Consider the following 20,248-nt stretch of genomic DNA (forward strand, 5'->3'; position numbering starts at 1 on the left):
GTGGTTTTCTACTCCCAGATTTTTTTTAGGACAAAATACTTTCATTTAAAAAAATACGAATTAAGAGAATATGGTCTAACCCTAGCCAGACTGCTCAGTTGGTTAGAATGACATCCCATACATGAAAAGGTTGTGGGTTCCATTCCCAGTCAGGGCACGCACAGGAGGCAACTGGTCAATGCTTCTCTCTCACACTGGTGTTTCTCTCTCTTTCCCTTTCTCTCTCTTGAAAATCAACAAATGTATCTTTAGGTGAGATTAAAAAAGAATATAGTCTAAAAGGGATAACCAAACATAAAGACAAATTTAAAAGATGTAGCAGGGTAAGTAACACTAACATTCCAATGATTAACTGCTGCTTAGTTTTCCTTAATTCTGCATTTTTTTTCATAGCATTCAGGCATTAAAAGCAGTCCCAAGCATCGGCCACTGCACTACTTCCAAAGTGTGTGAGGTGTCCCAGCCTAGTACAGCTATAGCATTAGAAATACACAGGTCATTTTAGCCACTTAGGAACTGTGAGGTACATCAGACCACTGTTCTACCAGAACGCTTCCAGAAGGCTCTGAGACTCTTGCAGGCATGTCCTTCCCTAAGTAGCCCAGTCTTGATGGGCACCTTGGCTTTCTATTCACCTGTGAGAGATAACTGGGTGTTGAATTGATTTGAATATGAAATACGAGGTCTATCCAGAATGTATCCAGCCATGTAATATGAAAAATAGAGACATTTTCTGAAGAAGATACAAGAAACAATGTACACTGGACAGTGATGCCTCAGACCCCTTAGAAGTTGGGACCTCACACAGTTCTCCCAACACCTTAGCTGTCCTGTCATATTTTCCTGAATCTCATTGATGGTCTGAAATTTCTCCCCTTGTGAAGGTGATTTTAGTTTTGGGAAAAGCCAAAAGTCACAGGGTGCCAAATATAGGCTGTAGGTGGGCTGAGTCACCCGTGTGTTTTGATGTTTCACCAAAAAACTCTGCACAAGATGTAATGCATGAGCAGGTGCATTGTTGTGATGAAGCTGCCAATCACCAGTTGCCCATAGCTTTAGCCTTCTGAATAATCCAAATAGTTTCTGTGGAGGAGCGTTCAAGCTTAATAACAAAATTTGATGCAGATTCATTGCTCTATGCACTTAGTCATTTTGAATGTGATGGCCACACAGTATACATGCTCACTCAATGGTGTCTACAACCCCTGCTGACTAGGATGGTGAAGTCGTCATTGTTCACGCATGTGCATTCCAGTCCACTCTCCTTGGCTGTCAGGTTACTTCGATGTCCCACAAAACCATTCTCATTATATTAATAATGGCTGGACGTTTTTTAGACAGACCTTGTATATGGCCACAAGAAAATCAGATGAAAGCCCCTCAAACAGACCTACCAATTCATCTAATAGTTTCATTGGTAAAGATTAACTTCATTCCATTCAGTTTTCCTTAGTACACATTTATCCAGGTCCCTGTGTAACTCACAGTCTAAACAGTAGCCATGTATATATATATATATATATATACACACACACAAGTCCAGTGAGTGTGAACGGTAAAGGCAGCAGATTCCATGGGGCAGGGGTGGGAGGAATCTGGGTCATAGTGATACTGGCCATGCTTGAGGTGGGTCTTTCATGAGGAGTGTCCAAGGAACCCCAAGGAGCTCACACATGGCAGGGCAGAGCCACAGGGTCACTGGCATGGGAGGCACAGTGTTGAGGATCCATAGTTTCATAGTTTCAGGGATCCACAGAAATGTTTTAATTTACTTTAAAATGAGAAGTAGGACATGAACTTTAGGTCAAAGGAAATGTTTTAATATATAATAATATATTTAATCTTTATACCGATATAATTGTAAAATATACTTAAATTTTTTTTTTAAATAGAGGAAGGGGCCCATGAAGGCAAAAGTGCCTAGAGCCAAGAAAGTCATACTATGGCCCTGGCTAGGCACGTGGCAGAGGCCCTTTTGACCTGCAGTACTGCCTCAGCAGAGTCACATAGGCGGGATGGCCCAGAGTAGCAGGGCACCACTCACTGGCTTGGCTCAGTCATGCATGGGTGCAGAATGGGGCTGAAGGATAAGCAGGGATCCTGGAAAGACTCCAGCTTGAACAGCACCCATTCTATGAAGGCAAGCAGCGGTTTCTGCAGGCTCAGGACCAGATCCTGGGTGCCTTGGGCTTAGGCATCACAGGAGACAGAAGCTTGGAAATTTTAGGACCTTCAGAGTTTTACATAAAATAGCAAAGATTGGATTTCTCAAATATGTGTGTGTGTGGGGGGGGGGGTGTTGGTTGGTGGTGTGTGTGTGTGTGTGTGTGTTTTAGTACTAGTCCCAGCCTGGTCACTTGGGGATGAGTATTAGACTTGTAGTTATGTTTCTGCTTTTCTAAGTTGGGGCAGTAATTCATACACTTTTGCTGAGGGAATTATATTGTACGTGTCAAGTGCCTTCCTAGCCCAGCACCTGGCCTTTAGCATTGTCTAATGTTGATTTCCTTCTCCTTTGCTTGTTGACATTGCCTCATTCAGGGAAAGCCTAGATGATAGAGGTACACTTACCTGGGCCTTTCCTTGGCCTTGTGTCAGTGTCAGTACCTGTATGGCTGTTCTGGCCTCACCTCCCAGGCTCACTCAGGAGGTTTGGGTGGGACTGTAATTTGCATTTAACAGGATTTCCAGAAGAATCTGCTGTGTGTGGCTGATAGCCCTGACCTTCACCTGACCTTGTCTGGGCCATGGGCAGTTTTGATTTCTAAGTCTGGGGCTTCCACGTTCCTGTGGGAGGGAGGATCCCAAGACCTTGTCTGGGGACATTCCAAGAGTGCAGGGTTGGGCTGGCTTGCACCCTATCTGCTCTGAAGAGGCACAGTCATTCCTTTGTCCTCAGATCTGTGGGCCTTGCTGTTTTCCTGGAGTACTTCTTCCTCATGGCTCGGGGGGTGAGCAGGGACAAGTGGCTTTGCCACACCATGGTGCATGTTTCCAGTTCCCTTCATTCAGGTTGTCAAAATGCATTTGTTGCAGCCCGGTGCCCAGCACTGTAATTTGAGATAGGGTGGCCTAGATGTGGGCTGGGCCTTCACAGAGTCACCTAACAGGGAACAGACATGTGGCTAACTCTTATCATAAAGTAGGCTAAGATAAGGGTCACTCCACAAAAATGCAAGCTCAGTGGCAATGAATGAATTTGGGTTATGGAGGCAGCATTTGAATGGATCTAGAGGAATGCATGTCATTCCTGCAGGAAGCCAGGGAGTTGCATCTCCATTGGACGGGGGGTCTGGCATGCATGGGATGGGTTGTGTCTGATGGGACAGGGTGTGGACTGTGTGGAGGGCTTTTGAGGGCAGAGGATTTTAAGAGTAATAGGCTGCAGCTAACCTGGGGAAGTCCTGCATCCTGGAGGAAAGTGCTGGCATCTCTCAGGGTTGTGGTCATGGTCCTGGGTGCCCACAGGGTGACCGTTCATAAAGGCTTTAGAACCAGCTGTGCTTGACTGGGGGGGTTGCAAAGACAGTGCCTATGTGCAGAAGTATGCACAGTGCAGCCTCTGTTCCCATGATAAATTCAGGGAGTGTGACGGGGAGGCTGTTCCGTTCATGATAGAAGCAAAGCTAGAACACCTAGGAAGGGTGCTTGTAGGAAATGTGTGGAACCTTTGTGAAGGACACCATCAAGTTGTGCTGTGACTTTATGAATGTATGTATGTATGTATGAATGTATGTATGTATAAATAGAGATATTTTGCATGCTCCTGGAAGGCAGGGATCCATATTTTAAATATTAAGTTCCCAAATTAATTTTTGGATATAATGCCATTCCCAGCCAGAATCTGGGTGGGTAACCTGCCAGATACTAAAACATAATTATAAATGTATAATAATATAAATATTTGGGCATTGGCATGGGAATAGAAAGCCTATCCATGAAACAGACTAGAAAGTCTGGAAAGCAGAAGTTAATAGATTTTATTAATATTTAGCCACTTGGGAAACCATCACATTTCTTAACCATATCAAACCCCAAAATATATTCCATGTGCATTAAAATTTTAAATGTAAGAGTGAAATCATTAAATTCATTTTAGTAAGTATTTTAAAAATTATGGGTGAGAAACGCAACATCAGAAGAAGAAAGGACAAGGCCAAAAATGTTATTGTTAGTTCATCAGGGGGAATAAAATCCTTAGTATGCTAAAAGAAAAACTCCAAGCCCAATTAAAAGATAGTTGATCAACTGAGAAAAAAATGCCTGCAACATTTATGACAAATCCCCTCTTGCCTAAACAACTTTAATAATCATTTGAAGAACCTGTGTTATAAATGAACTTCCCAATAGCAGAATGAGTGAAGGATATGAATTAGTTCATAAGGTCATAAGGAGAAATAAATGGCAGTGAGTGTGAGAAAATTCATCTTACAGTATTCAAATAGATGCACATTCAAAGAAGATACTGTTATTTGCTATCAAATGTTTGGGTGAATTGTTTTTGTGAATGATCGTACCCAGTGCAAGTGGAGTGTGTGGCAAGGATACTCTTATGCCTTCAGGACTGGAAGATACAAGCTTTCTGTCAAGCAGCTTGGCACTATGTCCCAAAACTCTTAAAAAAATTTATCTTTTTATCATGGTGATTCCACTTCCAGGAATTTTTCCGTGGAAACAATTAACTCTGTGGTCCAAAGATTTCTGTGCGAGGATGTTCATCACAATGTTATTTATAAAGGTGAAGATTTGGAAGCAATTTAAACATACAGTGACAGGGAATGAGTCATTCTTAACGCCAGAGCTCTGTCTAGCCCTTGGGATTATTTGTGAAGGATGCTTAGTCACAGGGAACATCGTGATCAAGGCTAAATGAAGAAGCAGGAAGGGTGGTGGTCGGAGCTGGAGGCAGAGTGGGAAGAGAGAACAAGCAAGGGGCCAAAGTGAAGATTGGAGACATCTTGGGAGAACAGGTCGTCTTCATTTTTTCAGTGAATTTTGATTGATCAGGTAATGGGTGCCAGGCACTGTCATTTAGGCTTGATTTAGAGAAGGAGAAGGTTTGGGTGAACTGAGCCAGAGAAGGGTGATGACACTGGACAGGCTTTCCCTCAGGGTAATAGACAGACCCACTGCTTCATGTTCCGGGGTCCATCAGGATCCAGGCGGGCTTTGCCTCGAGGATGCCCCCCCTCTCCCGGCCACTCACGCCTTCCCCTGGAGCTGCTGTCCCCACCCTCTGTTCTCCATGCGCATGAAGGATTGGAGTTCAAAACCGAACAAAAACTCAGGACATACAGCTTTTTTAAAAGAAAAGGAAAATTCATGTAACATAAAACTTTTAAAAAGAGGAGTTTCATTGTACATAAAAACAAGTGTATGTATTTTTATGTGTGCATATAGGGAAAAGACTAGAAGGAAACAAAAATGTTGTTTCTAGCTAGCTCTGTTGGAATTATGGGAGATATATTTTTCTGTATTTTCTTTTAATTTCTGTGGACTACTTTTTTAAAAAGACCTTTATTGAGGTACAATTTATATTTAATCTGCATACATTTAAGTGAATACTTTGATAAGTTTTGGTATATGCATACTCCTGTAAAAGCAATAGCACAATCAAGATAATGAACACATCATTACCTCCAGAAATACCTTCTGTCCTTTGCGATCTATTCCCTCCATCGCTCCCTTTCCCTGTTCCCTGCAAGGCAACCCCTGGCCCGATCTCTGTTATTCAGTTTATGTTCCCTAGGATGCTCTGTAGATGGAATCATACAATGTATACTCTCTCAGTCTGGCTTCTTTCAGCCTGTAATTATTTTCCCTGTGATTTGTCCGTGTAGTTGTGCATATCAATGATTTATTCCTTTTTATTACTGAGTAGTATCCCTTGTGTGGATATGGCATGGTCCTCCCCTCCCCTCCCCGCTCCCCGCCCTTCCCCTCACCTTCCCACAATCTAATGAACTAATGAGGAAAATCTGAGTTTTTCTAAGTGTACCCTGAGGTGGGAGTTTGGGTCCTGCTCTCCATCCCTCTTTGAGAGTTTGGGACTGTTTTCCAGGCCCGACAGTGACTTTGAGGGCAGCAGTCTGGCCAGCGCGGAGACCACATGCTATCATTTGCCATACTGAAGGTTTGGGCACACCTTTGAATGCCTGAGCATTCAAAGCCTGAATGATCAGAGCTTTGATTTTGGCTACAGGAGACTGAGTGCTGGTTAGCAGATGTTGTGAAGAAGTGCCCTGTGTTTCACCTCAGTCTGAAAGCTTTGTCAAAGGAACTTGACCTCTTGTCACCAGTTGGCAAGCAGTATGTGACCTTCATGCATTACCTGAGCCCTGGCAGTGCTGCTGCCCATGGATGGCTGGCCTGCCCGCCCAGGCTCAAGCTCGTTGACAGTGCTTCTCCCTCCCACTGGCCCCTCTGCACAGCAGTCCTCCTCTTCACCTGTGCAGTGCAGCCCTCACACTGCCATCCCTCAGCTCTGGCCCTTCACCTAGGGGCAACTGATGGCCTTCCTCCCTCTGCTCTCGGGTATTTTCACAGGCCTTTCTTCCCTGCCTTCTGGACTGGCACATACTGGGGCAGTCCTCCAGGACTCCATGCTCCCCCAGGTCTCAGGACAGTCGTCTCAGACACCCCTGGCCCTTTGGGCATGGCAACGGGCTTTGGCATGCCTCCGCCCCATTTATTGCCTCACTTCTCTCTGGGGGTCCCAGGAGGTGCCTCCAGTGAGTTCAGGAGTGAGTCCACCATGATAAACTGCCATGGCCTCCTCCTGGGCTCTCCTGGGCCCAAAGGAAGGACTTGGCTACCCTTAGAAGAAAAGGAATGGTAAGGGCTTCCCCTCTCCTGTACTTTGTACCACCTTGTCCCTGGGCTTATGGCTCTTAAGTTCTGTCACGTGATGTCCTTTTATGTTATTTCTTATCCAAGTTGGGGTCAATGAGTCCCGAGGCCAGGCCAAGAAATGGACACTCCCATCCTGCTGACCTCCTGCCATTATTTTTTTTTATCTTGAGCTTCCTAGACCAACTATTTCACCAAACCCACCTACTCTGCAGAGACCCTGGTTGACCAGGGATGTGGTGCCCAGGCACCTGGCTGCCCTGTTCTGGACTACACCTTCGGACCACTGGGCCCCTGCCATTGCCAGGTAACCCACCAAGGGGCTGGGGACCTGCACTGGGAGCAGCCTCAGGGCTGAGATTCATCCTGCCCTTTCTTCTCTCTCAGGGATCTTAGATTCCAGAGATGAGACTCAAAAATTGGACCCAAGAGGAAGGGAGGCTGGCTGTGCAAGTCCTACCAGGGAGGGGCACTGACCAAAAGGCATCTGCCCCAGGGCCATCCTGGTCTTCTCTGCGGTAACTGTACAGGGAAGCACCTTTGTGAACTTGGGAATTACCTCTCCCTAAAGGGACAGGTGAGGGAATGGGCAGGGCTCCTTCCTCCCCAGCAGGGACTCCAATTTTTAAAAAGTCTCCTTCAAAGAGAATGGAAAATACACTTGGTCCTTCTAGACCACATCCAGCCTGTATGATCTGAGAGCCATAATGGGCATTGGTGACAGGCCCGGCACCTATATCCAGTGTGGTAGCTGGAGCAGAGGCTCATGTGGAAGCCCAGTGGACTCAGCCCAGCAATGTCTGCCCCACTCCACATAAAGGTGCTTCTGCTTGCCCTGCATGCAGGAGCCTGGTCTGGCTGAAGATTCAGGGAGCCCAGGGCTAAGGTCTGGAGATGGGGGAGGAGCCTGGGAATTGAACTCTGAGGGGTAGTGGCTGTTCTTAGCATAGAGTGGGCAGGACTCTGTTGGGTTGCTCAGGGATCCTTCCTTGTGTCCGAAGGTGCCCCAGTGTGCCTTTTGTGTGTGTCTATACTAGTGGCATCCACAAGCATGTGGATGTGATGCCCATACAGAGAGGGGAGCCTTCCCCTGAAATCCCAGCTCTATGATGCTGCGTGCCTGGGGGTGGTTCAGAGGCTGCCTGGAGTCAATTTCCACTCTGCTGTTGAGCTGGCTGGGTGGTGCAGCAGGAGGTAGAGGGGGAGACTGGTGAAGTGGAAGGGCCCATAGACAAATTCTGGGAACACAGTTACCTGGGCAGTTTGGCTCAGTCTCTCCTCCCTGGTGGGTTTCCTTACTTTGTTGCTGACTCCTGACCTGGAGTGAGCACACGGGCCAGCTGGCCAACCCCACACTAGCCAGTGTGTCACAGGGAATGACAAGATGATAATAAAAGCCTGCAATAGAGAGTTGATTTCCAAGTCTGTGAACAGGGCACATATTCTTCCCGTTCTTCTTGAGGAGGCAGCAGGGGTTCCAAGGGTTAACTAACTTCCCCAGGTGGCACTACTTCTAAACAGTGGAGCTGGCTCTAAACTGGGTAACCCCCCACCCCTAGCCCCATGACCTCCATCCTCCTGGGTCACTGCAGGATCACGGTTACAGGCTCTCATACAGTTTAGCTTATATAACCTTCAGAATGGCCTGAAAGGTAGGTTTTGTTCTGATTGATTGTTCTTATTATTGTGAGGCTTGGAGTGTGGGAGTAACTTGCCCAACAGCTTACGTTGGTTAGGTCTCTCCGGGACTCCCTGGGTGCCCCGTCCTGCCCTGCGATGGGAGGTGTGGTCCTTGATTACTAAGGGGCTCGGTGTCAGGTCTTCCAAGTCTGACCTGTGTCTCTGTGTCTAACCACTTCTCGCACTTGCCCCTCCCCTCACTGCCCACAGGCTCCAGCCTTGATACTCCCTGTTCTGCAAACATCCCAAACGCCGCAGGCCTCAGACCTCAGACCTGTGTCCACACTGCCCACTTGGTCCCCAGCAGACTGCCCGCAGGTCGCTCTTACCCCTCCCTTACCCCCTGGGCAGACACACTGTTCCCTGTCGCTTCCTCTCCAGCGCTCTGTGTGCACCTCCACAACATGTAAATGTCACAAGTGTCTGCCTATCCCCAGACTGAGATTTCTTGAGGATGCAGAAGAATAATAATACATAATAGATGTTCAGTAAATGGTTTTTAAATTGAGTTTTAGATGTAAATATTCTCCTTTCTTTTCTGATTTAATGCTTTTTATGGTTGAGAACTTTGGCAATAGGGTGAGAACTTCCCACCTGCCAAAATGGGCCTTGATGGTAAAGAGTGATACAGATTTAGGTGATTTTTAACTCCAGATTTTAACTCCCTGATTGTGTACTATGAGTATATGGCTGGATGTCTCAAGAAATTCATGGAGTTTAAAATCTGGACTCATCTCTTACCAGTGTGATTTGGCTGAGGTGGTGAGAGGCCTCAGGTCTGCTTCCAGGTTCCACTGAGGCCTGAGGACCTCTGGCCCTGGACTTGTTGAAAGTGCCTGGTGGATGCCTTGCAGCTTTCTCCTGGGCCCTGCTTCTGGGTGCCTCAGAAATGAGTCAGAACATGTGCGGCGTGGGCTTGTGCGGGTGGCAGGGAGCCCAGAATTAGTTCAGCTGTGTTTCCTGCAGTGGAGGGGGTGGCTGTGCCAGATGGGGGTGGGGAGGGGGGAGAGGGAGAGACAAAGGCAGGCAGCCCTGAGCCACAGTGGCCTCAGGACTTTGAGGAGGGGGTGGCTGCTTTGTGCCTCACACACACCCTATTGCACATGAACAGTGGGTGGAAGGAGCAGGCTTGTGCAACTGGAGCAGGTGTGACCCCAACATGCCTGAGAGAAATGTGGGGGACAGATGGGTATGGCTGTGTCACCCCCAAGGAGCAAGTGGCAGGCAGGTGTGGACATCACCGTGCTCTCTGCTCACATTCTGCAGCTCATTGCTATCACCTGCCATAGCACACTCAGGCAGGCAGAGCCACACTGAACCTGAGCTGACCTGCCACTGGACAGCACAGCACCCTCCTTCTGCCTGCATGCTTTCGCTCTTTACAAACTGCCTTTTGTTCAAAGGGAGAGAGTGGTTAGCCTGGGTATTTTAGTAAATTGCAAAATGCTTTGTCCTCTGCCCTGGATGGGTCACTCAGTTGGTTAGAGTGTTGTCCCATACACCAAAAGATCACAGGTTCAATTCCTGGTCATAGCAAATACCTACCTCGTGGGTTTGAACCCTCGGTTGGGGCACACACAGGAGGCAACCCATCAACATTTCTCTCTCTCTCTCTCTCCCTCTCCTCCATCCTCTCTAAAATCAATAAAAACATACCCTCAGGTGAGGATTAAAAAAGGCTTTGTTGTCCTCTGCCCCATTTTCTGCCCCTCTCTCCCTCTGGTACAGGTATGCTGCCCAGAAAGCCAGGGGTCATCCATCACCAGAGAAAACAGGACAGCAGCGTTCACCACTCCTGCTGCTCACCAGGGCAGAGCGCAGGGCAGGCTTTGTGCCTCCCAGGGTGGGGAAGGCCTGCACTCCTGTTGCCACTGTGAGTCAGCCAGGTAGGACTGTGAAATATTCAATCATATGTGTGTCAGCATTGTCCTAGAGAAAACATTTTTAAAGGTTTTGGTATGCGATATGAGCACGTTCCCTCTGTGGTTTTCCCGTTGCCATGTGCAACACATGCGAGCAGAGGGTAGGCGTGCTTGGGGTTTCTGTGGGTTTAATCCTGTGTAGAGAACACTGAGGAAGAAAACAACATCTGAAGGTTTCCAGGTGGCCCAGCTTTGAGGCTCAGCAGGCAATTTTGGCCTTAGATGCTGGTCTGGCCTTGGTCACTAGTGCTTGGGTTCAGGAAGCCATGGGGGGCTGCCTCCAAGTGTAGCTGGAAGCTCCCGTCCCAGCAGGTGCCTCTTGCCCTGGCACTGCCGCCCTGTTTAGACCTGGCTCTCCTCATCCATGTCTGCCCCAGGGTGATCTCAGGAAAGCTATGTTGGACCACACCTGGACCTAGCACATGAAGAGGGAAATGTTCATCTGTGAGAGTTCAAGAGCTTCTATCCACGTTGTCCTTTTAGTGCCTGACCTAGTGCTCTGCACACAGAGGACCAGGACCTTCCGTAAGTGCTTACAGGCTCACAGCCTTTCCATGCCCCTCTGTTGGCTCCTGGGGCCAGGACCTGGAGGCGTTTGTTCAAAGAGGCCCATAGTCTGGAGAGTCTTTCCCATTGGTACGCCCATCTGTTCTTTTCAAGGCATGCATGCATCCCAGTCTTGTTCAGGCCCCACATAAACTGTGAGGTGGGCAGGGCAAGAATTAATATGACCCTTTGGAGGACAGAGTGCCCGAGGCCAGAGGTACAGAGAGCAGAAGGGAGGTTCCTGCATTTGGACCAAAATCATGAGCATGGTGGGTGTCCCACTTCTCAATTCAGCACTTTATGCAGGTAGCTGGCATCATCCCATCAGGACAACCCCCCAGGTCCCACCCAGAACACTGGGCATAATGAGAGAATCTTAGAGTTTGGAACACGAATAGATCCAGAGATGAGGCAGCAGCTGGGGAGTGTGTGTGACTGACATGCGCCTTGCTTAGGGGGAAATGGTTAGCATCATGAGCCAGAGCTGCCTCTGGTTTGGGAGGGTGGTGGGGGGTCCTCAGAACAGTGGTTTGGGAAAGAAGGAACTTGTCTGAATCTATTTTCAAGGAACATACTGCTGTCTACTGTTCTCAAAATGCATGTGGTATGTCCTGGGAGGGGGTCAGAATTCCCCCAAGTGTGATGTAGGGGAGGAGGGACACAGTGAGGAAGCTGGTATCTAGCTGCTTGATGTTTTATTCAGCTGGAGGGTTGAAATCTGCACAAAATGCAGCAGTTTCCTCCTTCAGGATTAAATTACCCTTTTTCAAAAGCTGCCAGAGCCCTGCTAACTGTTCCTTTTATTGTCATCTTTTCTCAGCCAAGTTGTTGGCCCTTTGCCACTCCCCGCCCCTCCATGAGCTCTGAACCTGGGGACCAGCTCTGTGAGACTACAGGTGGCTCAGCAGCAAGATTGTTCTGGCCACAAGGGAACCAGGGAAAAAGAGCAGCTGGCCAGGTGGCTTGGGGTGTGCCCAGATGGAGCATTCAGTGCCAGGCCCCTGTTCCACTGGGAGGGCGGCCTTGGCATCAGATTTCAGTGGGCCTTGGCAGGTCAGTGGCAGGAATGTGCAAGGGGAGGAAATTCCATTTTGCATGGCCAGTGTTTGCCAGTGTCCTGTAGTCTGACAGCTCAGTTTGCATTTGCAGGTTTCATGAACCGAAGGCTGATGACGGTCGCTTGGGTCCATATTACATGGAAATGTTTTCAACGTCCTCTGGGATCCTTCATCTAATAATCATGACTGCTTTCCCAGACATTTAATAGGGATTTTTCCAGACCTGCCCACTTCTTCTTAAAAGTTATAGCCATTTCATTGCACAGTTGTTCTATGTAAATCAAGAAAAAATAAACCCAATAAAGAAAATAATCTTATGAATAAATAAATACCCCTTAAGCAGCACAGGGAATCTGATGCAAAGATCATAAGGGAAACTTAAGAATTTCTTACTGCAACCTAGGGCTCTGGAAAAAATGAATCTCAGGGTATGCTCAGAAACTCTGCCAATCTTCTGAATTTTTAGTGGAGACTTCTCACTGGAGTCTCTCAGGAGCAGAGTTTCAGAAATGCTGATTCACTGTGTGAGGCTCAAAATCAGGACATATTTATACAGCCTCTATTCATAGCATTTGCATTAAGCTTTTAAACCTAGGGTTGGGGAAAACAAGCTTCAGGCACTCGGCTCTTTCTGCATAGACCTCTGAACATTTAGGATATTTCTGGCTAGTTATGCAGGGACTCAGTCCAGCCTGAGGGAAAACAGGTGAGGTGTAAATGACTTAAATTTCTGTACATGTGGAATTTTCATGGAAATTGTGAGGCTAAGTCCACTTCTCAAGTGAAGATCATGTCCTCTGAAGATTTTGAGTGTTGTTCTATGAAACAGTCTGGAGGCAGTGCCATAGGAGGTCATTGGATCTGTAAGCCACCTTGGAAACCCAAGCTGCAGCCTGTTGTCCAGGGCAAGTGGCAGCTTGTACCAGGGAAGGGAGGTGACGGCTCTTCAGGTATTTATCTGCCTGATAGACATTCACAGTGATAGGGTAAGTGAGTTTGAGTTTGTTTTTTTATTTGGGCTGATAAAATCTTTCGGTTCACTTGAAGCTGTTAGGTTGACAAGCCAGTCACAGGCTGTTGGTGGGAAAAGCTATGGAGCCTTCTAGCTGGGTGGGCAGGAAGGACTGCTGGCCTTTCTTCCTGACCCAGACCTCTATCTTCAGTGCCAGGAGCAGGTGTTAGCTAGGACAATAACTTTTGTTAGAGGGTTAACTTGATCCTGCATTTTCAGGAAAGATAGTGTGTGATCCATTCTTGCCTCATAGCCAAGGATTTGGAATTGCCCAGAAGAGACACTATACATGAGGGTGACCTCACAGCTTTTCAGCCCACACATTTGGATTTCTCTTCTTTTGTACCTGTTTTCCCAGATGAGATTGCCAGTTAGTCCACTGGTTATAGGTCTGAATAGGGGACTGCCAGCTCCTGCTATAGCTGTAGCTGGGCTTAGCCAGAAAAACTATGGAGGAGGTCCTTTTATTCCAGCCATCAAAACTTCATGTTTCCACCTGGGGTCAAAGATGAGCAATGACCTCATGTTCCCATGGGTTTGTCTGAAGGTACACATTTTACTCCTATTTTCTTGCCAGATTTGCATAAGTGTTTAACAGGTCAAAGCATTAGCATTTTCTGAAAACCTTCATCATCAGCCTTTTTTTTATGTGGTCTTAAAGTAGATAGTTCATTTTGCAGTCTCTACCACACAGCAGCCAATCGCCTTTTAGAATATAATCAGTCCTCTGATCCTAGCCATGATGGGTAATAAATATTGGATTTACTGTCTGTTCCTTAACAATTATAATATCAGACAAAATATATGAAGTAACTGTTTTCAAGAATGGAATAATACTCGGGCCAGGTCTGTAATCCAAACTGAAGTGTGTAACACAAGCTGCACATTCATCCTAGCTTTTTATTGGGGAGTGCCTTCAAACCCAAGGTGCAAGGAAGCAAACACCAACAGAGTATTGAGCAAAAGAAACAGATCAGAATTTGAGGGTGCAGAGGCAGCTGGAATTTCTGAGGCAGGGTACTGAAGAGAGAGGTTATGAGCAGAAGAAGGACATGAGAAATCTTCAAAGTATTCCTCTAGAGTCTTGCCTAAATACTAAGCATGTTTACACAGGAAAAGACGCTTTGAGGCATGGCAGAAAACAACTACTGGGGGTGCAGGGACGGGGAGTGGCTAGTGAGCTGGACAGAGATTCTGGAGGTCACACAACACCGGGAGACTTAGTTTTAACCTGCCAGAGTGAAGAGACCTTGCTGAACACCTTAAACTTTCATCTGAGACCACAGGAAGGCCACACATTATGGATTGGGTTACCCTAGTCTAGAGTAAGGACCATGCTAAATTCACTATAACAAAACCTAAAAACAAGCCTTGTTAGAATAAGGATGATATGCCAGCCAACTAACAATCTGCCAGAATAAAACTCAACACTCTTTAAACAATATATGCAATATCCAGTATACAGTAAAAAAATCACTAGACTGGCAGGATGATATAGACCAATAACAAGGAGAAAAAGGTCAGTAGATACAAACCCATACAAACATATGAGTGAACAAATAGGAATTTCAGCAGAGGAATAGACACTTAAGAAATAAGCAAATGAAAATTCTAGGATTGAAAAATACAGTTTTCTGAAATGAAAAACTTACTGGCTAGATCTAACAGCAGTTTGGATACTGTAGAAGAAAAATTATTCTTTCACATAGCCTTTTACTATTTCTTCTTTTGTTTCAATTGTATTCCAACTAGTTCACTGTTCTTTGTCTTTTATTTTTTATTCTTTTAATTTATATTTTTATATTTTATTATTCAAATCTCACATTGTACCCTTCCCTTGACTTACTTCATTTTGCCTTGTTCCTGCCCTTTCTTATTTTTGTTGTAAATTTTATTTTCCCTCTGTTACATCTTGTTCCTATTCCTTACTCTTACTATTTCTCCTCCCTCTATCCTCTCAAAATCATTCTTCCTTCCTTTAGTCAGCTCACATTCTTTTCCCCCTTCTTATAATATTATTTCCTTTCTATCTTTATAAATTGTGGCTTGCTTGGTGTGGATATTATGATTATTGCTCTTCTTCTTCAACTGTATTCCTATTTATTCACTATTTTCTTTATTTCAAATCTCATAGATTACTCTCCCCCTGTCTTACTCCATTTTGCCTTCCTCCTGCCCTTGCTTATTAGAGTTTCGAATTTTATTTTTTCCCTTTCTTAGTCTCGACTCTTTTCTCTCTTATTATTTCTCCTCCACTAACCTGTCAAAATCATTTTTCTTTACTGTAGACATCTCATATTCTCCTTTCTTTTTCATATAATGTTCTTATTCTCTTTCTGCCTTTATTAATCATTGCTCAGCTATTATTGCTATTGACCCTATGGTGGTTTTTCTGCAATTTTGTTCCCTTTAGTTAACTATTTTTTTTATTTTATTTCAAAACCATTTTATACTCTTCCCTTTTCTTACTCCATTTTGACATTGCCCTTCCCTGTTTTACATATGTTTTGACTTTTATTTTCTCCTTTCTTTAGACTTGTTTCTATTCTCTACTCTTATTATTTCTCCTCTCTCTCCCCTCTCAAAATCATTTTCCTCTCCTTTGGTCATCTCATATTTTCTTTTTCCTATCTTATAATATTCTTAATATCTTCCCCCTGTTATTAATCTTTGCTCAATTGCTGTTGATATTGCTGATGTGGTAGGGGGGGTATTTTTGCAAGTGTGGATTTGGTTTTCTGGGTACTGTTGCTTTGTTCATCAGCACCAGTACAACAGCACACAAGACGTGGTGGGGGTTGTGACTCCCAGTCAGCCAGCCAGAGGGGAGAACCTACCAGTGAATGAGCCATCAATAATCTAAGCCCAAGTACAACAAGAGAGCCCACATAAACTAAATAAATGGCAACCCTAGAGCATCCAGGTCAGGGATTAAAGAGATTGCACCACTGAGTTCCACAGAACTCCTACCACAGAAGGCCACTCCATGAAGACAGGCAGACAAAGCAGAGCAAACGGAGACGCAAATACAACCCAAAAGAGTCACCTAAAATGGGAAGACAAAGAAATAACACCCAATTGAAAGGAAAGGAGGAATCCCCAGAAATACAGCTAAATGAAATTGAGGCAAGCAATCTATAAGACATAAAATTCAAAACAATGGTTATAAGGATTCTCAAGGAACTCAGAATTACAAGGAACTTAGCGCAAACTATAGCAGCATGAAAAAGGACATAGAAATTATGAATAAGAACCTGGAAGAAAAAAAATACAATATCTGAAATGGAAAATATACTAGAAGGAATTAAAAACAGGCTAAATGAAGCAGAGGACCAAATCAATGAGCTGAAAGACAAGGTAGAAAGAAATACCCTGCTCTGGCTGGTGTAGCTCAATGGATTGAATGCCAGCCTGCAAACCAAAGAGTTGCTGGTTCGATTCCCAGTCAAGGAACATGCCTGGGTTGCAGGTCAGGTCCCCACTGGGGGCCATGTGAGAGACAACCACACATTGATATTTCCCTCCCTTTCTTTTTCCTTCCCTTCCCCTCTCTCTAAAAATAAATAAATAAAAATCTTAAAAAAAAAAGAAGGGAATACCCAGACAGAGCCAAAAAATGAATAAGACTCAAAAAGACTGAGGATAGTTTAAGAGAGCTTCAGGACAACAGGAAACAACAACATTCACATCACAGAAATGGAGAAGAAAAGGAGCAAGGGATAGAAAACCTCTTTGAAAAAATAATGACAGAAAACTGCCCTGATTTGGTGAGGGAAGAAGTCACATAAGTTCAGGAAGCACAGAGAGTCCCAATCTAGATGAACACAAGAGGCCTACTCCAAGGCACATGATAATTAAAATGGCAAATTTTAAAGACAAAGAGAGAGTCTTAAAAGGCAGCAAGGGAGAAACAGCTAGTAATATATTGGGGGCTCCAAAAAGGCTATCAGCTGATTTCTCAACAGAAACACTACAAGCCAGAAGTAATTGGCACAAAACATTCCAGGTAATGAAAAGCAGAGACCTACAACCAAGACTACTCTATCCAACAAGGCTCTCATTCAAAATGGAAGGAGAAATAAAGAGCTTCCAAGACAAAAGAAGGCTAAAAGAATACACCTCCACCAAACCAGTATTGCAAGAGATGCTAAGGGGACTGCTATAAAAATTAGAAAAAAAAAAGAATGAGAGAGAGAGAGGAACACAACAGGAACATGGGTACAGAAAGAAGGGAAATGAATAAGTATCTGTCAATAATAACCTTAAACATAAATGGGTTGAATGATCCAGCCAAAAGACATCAGATAGCTGAATGGTTATCAAACATGACCTGCATATATGTTGTCTACAGGAGACCCACCTCAGAAAAAAAGATACACAGGATGAAAGTGAAAGGATAGAAAAAATATTCTAAGAAAATGGACATGAAAAGAAAACTGGGGTAGTGATACTTATGTCAGACAAAATAGAATTCAAAACAAAGGCCATAAAAAAGGACAGAGAAGGTCACTACATGATACCTAGGGGAGTAGTCCAACAAGAGTATATAACCCTTGTAAACATATATGTACCCAACATAGGAGCACCTAAGTATATAAAGAAAATCTTGGAGGACTTCAAGAAAGATTTTGACAACAACAGAACCATCACTGGGGATTTTAATACCCCACTGTCAACAATGGGAAAATCTTCCAAACAAAGAATCAACAGATATTGTGGCACTGAATGACACCTTGGACCAAATGGACTAAACTGATATATACAGAACCTTACACCCCAAAGAAGCAAAATATACATTCTTTACAAATGCACATGGAACATTTTCAAAGATAAACCACATGGTAGGAGACAAAACAAGCCTCAACAAATTCAAGAAAATTGGAATCATATTAAGCATGTGCTGAGATCACAATGGCTTGAAACTAGAAATCAGCCTCAAGGATAAAACAAAAAAAAGTTCAAATACATGGACACTGAATAACATGTTATTAAATAATGACTGGGTCAACAATGATATCAAGGAAGAAATCAAAAAGTATCTGGAAACAAATGAAAATGAATACACAACAACCCAAAACCTCTGAGACACAGGAAAAGTAGTCCTCAGGGGGAAGTTCATAGCATTTCAGGCCTACCTAAAGAAGATAGAAAAATCTCAAATAAACAACCCAACCCTACACCCACAAAAACTAGAAGAACAACAACAAACAAAGCCCAGGGTAAGTAGGAGGAAGGAAATAATTAAGATCAAGCCAGAATTTAATGACATGGAGACTACAAAAACAAAAAAACAGTTCAAAGGATCAATGAATCCAGGAGCTGGTTCTTTGAGAAGATAAACAAAATTGACAAACATTTAACCAGACTCATCAAGAAAAAAAGAGAAAGGGCCCAAATAAATAAAATCAGAAATGAAGGAGGAGAAGTTACAACTGATACCACAGAAATACAAAGGATTTTTAAGAAATTTATATGCCAAGAAATTGGACAACCTGGCAAAATGGACAAATTTCTAGAAACAGACATTCTTCCAAAACTGAATCAAGAAGCAGCAGAAAGCCTCAGTAGGCTGATAACAAGTAGTGAAATTGAAGCAGTAATCAAAAAATTCCTGGCACACAAAAGCCCTGGACCAGATGGCTTTAGAAGTGATCTGTACCAAACATTTAAGGAAGAACTAACTCCTGTCCCTTTCAAACTATTCCAAAATTCAAGAAGAGGGAAAACTCTCAAACTCTTTCTATGAGGCAAGTATCATCCTAATTCCAAAACCAGTTAAAGATGCAAGAAAGAAAGAAAACTACAGGCCAATATCTCTGATGAACATAAATGCTAAAATCCTCAACAAAATATTAGCAATCCAGATTCAGCAATACATTAAAAAGGTCATATATCATGATCAAGTGGGATTCATCCCAGGGATGAATATTAATTCATGCAAGGATGGTACAATATTTGCAAATCAATAAACATAATACTCTACATAAACAAAATGAAGGACAAAAACCACATGATCATATCAATAGATGTTGAAAAGCATTTGATAAAATCTAGTACCCATTTATGATAAAAACACTCAGCAAAGTGGGAATACAGGGAACATACCTCAACATAATAAAGGCCATATATGAGAAACCTACAGCCAACATGATACTGAAGGGGCAAAAACTAAAAGCTTTCCCCATATGATCAGGAGCAAGAAAAGAGTGTCTGCTTTCACCACTCTTATTCAACATAGTACTGGAAGTCTAATTACAATGATCACACAAAAAGAAATAAAAGGCATCTAAACTGGAAAGGAGGAAGTAAATTGTCATTATTTAAGATGACATGATTGTGTACATAGAAAACCCTATAGTCTTCACCCAAAAACTACACCTAATAAGTGAATTTGGCAAAATAGCACAATATAAAGTCAATATTCAGAAATTCACAACATTTTTGTACACTGACAATGAAAAACTAGAAAGAAACTGGGGGGGGGGGATGCCATTTACTATAGCAACAAGAAAAATAAAATACCTAGGAATAAATTTAACCAAGGAGATAAAAGACCTATACTTGGAAAACTATAAACACTGAAGAAAGGAATTAAGGTAGATAAAAATAAATGGAAGCATATACTCTGTTCATGGATTAGAAGAATTAACATAATCAAAATGTCCCTATTAGCCAAAGCAATCTATAGATTCAACACAATTCCTATTAAAATACCAATGGCATATTTCACAAATCTAGAGTAAACAGTTCAAAAATTTATATAGAACCAAAAATGCCCCTGAATAGCTTCAGCAATCTTGAGAAAGAAAAACAAAGTAGGAGGGATCACAATACCCGATGTCAAACTACATTACGAGGCCACTGTAATCAAAACAGTCTGGTACTGGCATAAGAACAGACACATATCAATGGAACAGAATAGAGTGCCCAGAAATAAACCCGAGGCTCTATGGTCAATTAATATTTGACAAAGGGGGCATGAGCATACAATGGAGCACAAATAGCCTCCTCAATAAATGGTGTTGGCAAATTGAACTGGTACATGCAAAAAAAAAAATGAGACTCAACCACCAACTTACACCATACACCAAAATAAACTCAAGATGCATAAAATACTTAAATATAAGTTGTGAAACCATAAAAGTCCTAGCAGGGGCATCCAACCGTTAAGAAGAGGTGTC

General features: G+C 43.8%; 1 protein-coding gene across 5 annotated transcripts in view; it reads left to right on the forward strand.

Annotated features, from left to right (window-relative positions):
• CRACDL (CRACD like) overlaps positions 1-20,248 on the forward strand; it is a 125,290-nt gene that overhangs the window by 11,721 nt on the left and 93,321 nt on the right. Inside the window, exon 2 of one of the 5 annotated variants that reach the window (XM_036028311.1) lies at positions 10,829-10,976. The exons of the other annotated variants lie outside the window; for them this stretch is intronic. The gene's annotated coding sequence lies outside the window, so the exon portion shown is untranslated. The remainder of the gene's footprint in view (positions 1-10,828; positions 10,977-20,248) is intronic. 5 annotated transcript variants of the gene reach the window in all.

The sequence above is a fragment of the Phyllostomus discolor genome, chromosome 6 (assembly GCF_004126475.2).
Source record: "Phyllostomus discolor isolate MPI-MPIP mPhyDis1 chromosome 6, mPhyDis1.pri.v3, whole genome shotgun sequence".
NCBI lineage: Eukaryota > Metazoa > Chordata > Mammalia > Chiroptera > Phyllostomidae > Phyllostomus > Phyllostomus discolor.